The sequence below is a fragment of the Varroa destructor genome, unplaced genomic scaffold (assembly GCF_002443255.2).
Source record: "Varroa destructor unplaced genomic scaffold, Vdes_3.0 BEIS01000005.1, whole genome shotgun sequence".
NCBI classification, from domain to species: Eukaryota; Metazoa; Arthropoda; class Arachnida; order Mesostigmata; family Varroidae; genus Varroa; species Varroa destructor.
The window spans coordinates 32,349,426-32,354,932 of NW_019211458.1; the positions used below are offsets into that span (position 1 = coordinate 32,349,426).

The 5,507-nt window shown below is 39.6% G+C and overlaps 1 protein-coding gene across 10 annotated transcripts in view; it reads left to right on the forward strand.

The window, feature by feature from the left end:
- The window catches only part of Stim (stromal interaction molecule), a 37,937-nt gene that overhangs the window by 20,538 nt on the left and 11,892 nt on the right, over positions 1–5,507 (forward strand). The window lies entirely within an intron of this gene.

Consider the following 5,507-nt stretch of genomic DNA (forward strand, 5'->3'; position numbering starts at 1 on the left):
ATAATAAAGACCATAATTCAAAGCGTATCTTCCTTGTGAGGTCAATTCGATTTTGATTCAAGCGTTTCGTATGATACGTTCGTACGATTAGTCTGTCAGTATTTTGAAAAATGTAAAAAACGTAAAATATCCTCCAAATAACGAATATATAATTTGTGGTCCTCTCAGTCACGACGATGCAGCAGTCTTCCGACATAAATGCGAATGCTCATTTAAAACAACGAGCCGAGCGAACGGCCAATGTACATAGCGTTGAACTTGAATGCGAAAGCTAGGGATCTATACACACTTGAAAATATCGCAGTTCTTCTCAGATGATTTTGCTCACTTTATAATAATTTATATTTGTTCGCAAGAATACCATATAATCGGTTAGGCAAACCGCCATGTTAGCAATATTGACCTAGCATGCTAGCATCTAACCATCGTCATGGATCGTATTGTTAATCCTTGAACAATGGTCAACTCTAGCGATAACTGATGTGGTCGATCGAAATCCTATAAAGGCTTTTCCTATTTCTACATGACACAGTTGTAACTTGACATTGTCAAGCTTTACCCACCCCAGAGGTAGTGCCGAGTCGAGCAGTGACGTGGTCCTATATCGTGCCTGATTATTCGTTATCCTACGACAAGTCCATATGCTTTAAAATTTTTTTGTTGTTGTTCCAATCTTTTTGACATGACGAGTTCTAGATTATTTGACCTCTACCATTCCCCGTTCCTGTCGCGCCATTCGAATGCTAGATTCAGTTATCAAATAAGCTGTTAATCAACTTGATTTGATATATTATTGATTCGAGAGACAGGAAAATAGGCAATTTTTTACTCTGTACCACAACGGCGCTGTTAAACAGCAACTTTCGACAATAGACAATATGTGTTTGTTAGATGTTTGCTCGAAACATGCATATATGTTAAACATAGGTAAATATAGTATATGTTTATTATGTATATATCGCCCATCGAAGCGACATAATTGTTGAAGTATGACGATCCGGCATCTTTGATTTTTCAAAACCCTACGTTTACCATGGCCGCCTCCATGACCCTTTAGAAACAGAATCGAACGAAACAGTATTCACAGCGAATTCCTACGTATAGACAGAGGAAAACGATATATAAGCAGCGTAACGGGTGCCTAAAAGCATGCAAATCTATCTAGTACAGCAGGGCGTAGCAGAATGTACAGATCTGCATATATAATGTCTGGTTGTGGAAAGGGAGACTGGCAGGAAATCCACTGGGGTGTTTGTTATTGGTACGCAAAAGAGGGCCTAATACCCTGTAAATGTTGATCTCGTGTTTTGCCGTTCGGTTACCGTTGCAAGACGCTATAATTGTATAGGAAAAGCTCGAAATAAATTTTTGCGCCATTTAAAAATAGGAATTGTATCGGTGTGTGAATGAATTGATGTCATTATTTTGACATTCTGAAGAGAAAGAAAATTACTATCGAATTAGTTACATGTTCAACCGTAATGCCTGAGTGTACGTATCGGGGTGGGCGATCAGTTACTGATCAGGAAATTGCTGTACTGTCTAAAGGCATATTCATTTCGTATGGAAAACCACTTTCAAGAGTTGCCCTGCTACGTTACAGATGATTCACTGCCCTACCTGTCCTGCTGAAGGGGTCGTAATATTAAACATTTGATGCAGGCAGAAACGTTTAGTGCAGATCCTTATTCTTATTTGTTATCCTTGTGCGTCAATACAGAGTAATTACCATTTCACGCAGAGAACTGCTTTAACTGAACTGGAAATTATAGCACGTTTTTTTCCTATAGGACTTTTACGAGATACAGAAGCCGCAATGCTTTCGATAGCATTATCCACAAAAAAATTCACTTAGTGTTTTTAAAGGTGAAATTTTCTCATACTGTATAAGAAGCACGGTTTTTCTTCATCGATTAAAGATTCATCCTTGGTGCGAAAAAGCCTTATTCCGATAAATAGTAATTCATACCGAGGATGGAAACCATTTCAATTTACCTTGATTGCTTGCTATATCTATATGCGTCTGTTTGCTATATACAACTGTCAGATATTTTAAACTTATAGCCGTGAACAGGACATAGAAATATACGCTGTTACACATATTCGCTCAGCAGATTTACATACACATTAGTATCGAATTTGTTCACGAGGATATAATATTTTTCTATGGCAGGAACAACTAGGAGATGACTTTCCCCAGTAGCACTCATGGGCAACATTGCAGTTGTACCGGTTCAGAGCATAAGTGATAAATCTTCCTTAAATGCTTTAATCATGGTCTTTAGCTCGGGAGAGTGCCCAAGCAGGCCTGCTCTAGCTGAAAAGTATATACGTGAATTTGGGAAAATACGTAGCGGACAAGCTGATTTTACAGCACAATTATGAGCAATACTAAGTAGGTCATATTGGACAGTAAAGTACGGATATGATTCATTCGTACAACCCTAAACACAAACAGCAGGTGTACAGAGCAGATATAACCTGAAACTACCCCGATGTTCATATAAAAAACGTATCGCCTGATGATGTCAATGCCAATCTATCGAAGTGTACTTTTTCTACTAACACAAATTGTATTGTTCTAGTGTCCGTGTTTTCGGCAAAACTTGGTTTTATAGCAACTCTCTGATCTCCTTCAGTCAGAGGCTTTTCTGTCAGGGTTACATGTATGTTGCTTCTTTATTTATTTACACCTGTCATACGTTTGTGAAATTGCATTCAAAGTGCGATTCGAAAGGAAACTTCTGACAGTATCCAGAAATAACCTGTGAGTAGAGTCAAACGATAAAATAGGACTAAATGCGTGCAAATAAGAAGGATAAACGATTTAATGCTATTTTCTACATTTCCTTTATAGTAATTATAACATGCCTTTTATGTGTTAATTTCCGGGGAACGACTGTAAAAGGGAAATATTGGACAAAAGTACAAGCGTGAAATGATTAGAATAATTTCTCTCGACGAACCTCGGTAATGTACAGTATGCAAAATCTATATAAACACTTGGATGCACCATAGCTTTCCACTAGACTTGCAATGGTTTGTATGGATTAACTTTTGAGTTGATCGTTTTCTTTAAGATTCCTACTTTCACGCCGATTTCGAATACGTTAGTTAAATGCGTGCAAATATTCTCTCACGGGCTTTTTGGCCTGCGTTGTCCTATTAGTATTCGATGTAACGTTTTTGTTCACGGTGTACCGATACCGGTCCGGTTTAAGCTTTCAAATGAAGCTTTCATCCTGGTCCTCGTTCAGCGGCTACTGCTATAATCTTTCTTTCTTTAATATTTCCTTTGTCCCTTTTTCTCCCTGGATGGAAATTCTACGCGGTCTTAAAATTTTTTATAGGTGGCCGATTAACTATGAGGTGTTCGAACTGTCAACGAGATAAGCCTAGGCGTTCAAATATTACATGCTTGCACGACCATCCGATTTCTGACGTTGTGTAGTTTGTCCATGGGGTGGTTAATGAACCACTGTGCACTTCACGCACAATGTCTTATTTTGTTAGGAAATCGGCCGGTGTTTATTGTGCGGCATGAGAGAGACCAAGATAGCCTCGTCGTGCAAACCTTCTCATGCAGGTACCCAGTTAACTCGCTGGTTGTCTCTTGTGTAGAAAGGTAGCTGTTGAAAGGGAGTGGCTGCGTTCTGCGCTGGTAACAAAAACGTGTCAACACCAGCTAGTTTGCGAACTTATTTTTTGCCACACGACTTGGGATCTGCCAGAGATTGTTGTTGAATACATCAGCGATCAGCGGGCAAACGCCAGTCCACAAGGTGAGCTTTGGGGTCTTGTATTGGTACAGAAGTATATCGTCAAGAAGAGCTGCAACTAAAAGTATAATTGTGATAGCTTGCTGATTTCCGGGCGTAAGCCAAATGAGCGTCTAGCGCACAGATTTTCATTACCGACAGCCAGCCGGTTGAAGAGGATGTCAAGAAATTTGCATCGAGGAACAGGGCTAAACTCGGCCAGAAGAGAGAGGCGTGTATGCAATTAGCCTGCCATAACGGTGTGCTAGACACTTTATCCGTAGAGGGTGCTCAGATCTGAGGTTGTCAGACCCGTTAACTGATTGGAATTTTACGCAATCGAGTACAAGGTCATCACGTTGCTATTCACTGAATGGAATTCAAAGATACAACAGTCTTTATAGTAGAGGAAATCTCGACGACTACATCGACGATCTGTGCTTGGATACAAAAGTTGTCATTAATATAATGATCGTTCTGTACGAAATGTAGCTTTTATTGGTAAATACCTATGCAGGAACACCAACTGCATTTATTCTTTTCGACAGAAATAGTTTATAGACCCTTAGTAGTCAAAACAAACTTACAACTTGTTAAGGTGAAAAATAAGACATGCTTGAAGTACCATCTTTAGGCGTTCGAGTTTATGCGACGATTCCCTTACGGCATAAGTGTCCGCTTTAGCATTAGCTTCTTGATTTTAGTGACTGATATGCTTCATTGGTGTTCTTCTTTTTTATGGCGGTGTGCGCTTTTAAACAGCGCTGAAGGCCGTTAGAAAGTGTCTGAACGGGCAGAGATTTAGACGTTGTACTATTGATGCATTCCTTGCATCGCTGGTTGGAATAGCTCTTCCGAATGACAAGTCCTCTCAATAAAAAGTGGTTGTCAAAGGTCTGAGATTATGCAGTGAATCGAATCGAACGCGGCTAGTTTTAACGATATAAGGGAATATGCGTACCAATCCGTCCTGATGATGAAGAGATTTCGCCTAATATTCACATTCTCTTATACGTTCTATCATTTTATTGATATCGATGTTGCAATATTTTTCACACTAATTTTCAGTGTTTAATGATTGCCCCTTAACAATGCCGTTTGTAATTAGTAACTTGTAGATTTACCTTCGAGTTGATTTAAGGCACGACCTAAAAATGTGAAAAGGAAATTTCGCCAGTGACATTTTAATCGTGCGAGCAGTGGTCAAAAGCAGACTACTTGAGCCTTCCAAACAGATTGTACCTAATACATAATATGTTTAGTCAACAATATGGTTAGCTAATGATCGAGGGCGAAATGGTTGACAATACCTGTCAACACTCACTTTAGTATATTGCTCTACATTGCATTTGATGTTCTCTGCCAAATCCCTATTATGTCGTGGTGTTAAAAATGCGTCCGTTACGCATAGAAGCGAGTCACTGAGCAGACTTCGCAAGTTCGGATCGACCTATAACGTGTTGAATGGACGTGATTCGGGTGGTCTGGCCACCGCTAGGTCGTCCGGTGCCGGTGAAACTAATCTTGCTAAATGAAATAGTCTGCTCAGAACCGATACGGGCATGTGTGATCAACGTTTGATAGGAGCGTAACAAAACGATGTTCTTTAAATTTAATTAACTGACTAGGAGGGTAAGTGGGGCTAACCAGGCATGGAGACCAAGACTCGCCTAAGACAATCAATCTCTGCGGCTAGCTAAACCGTTTTAATGCTAATTTTTAATGGCATTGTTTCGTAGTGCATATATA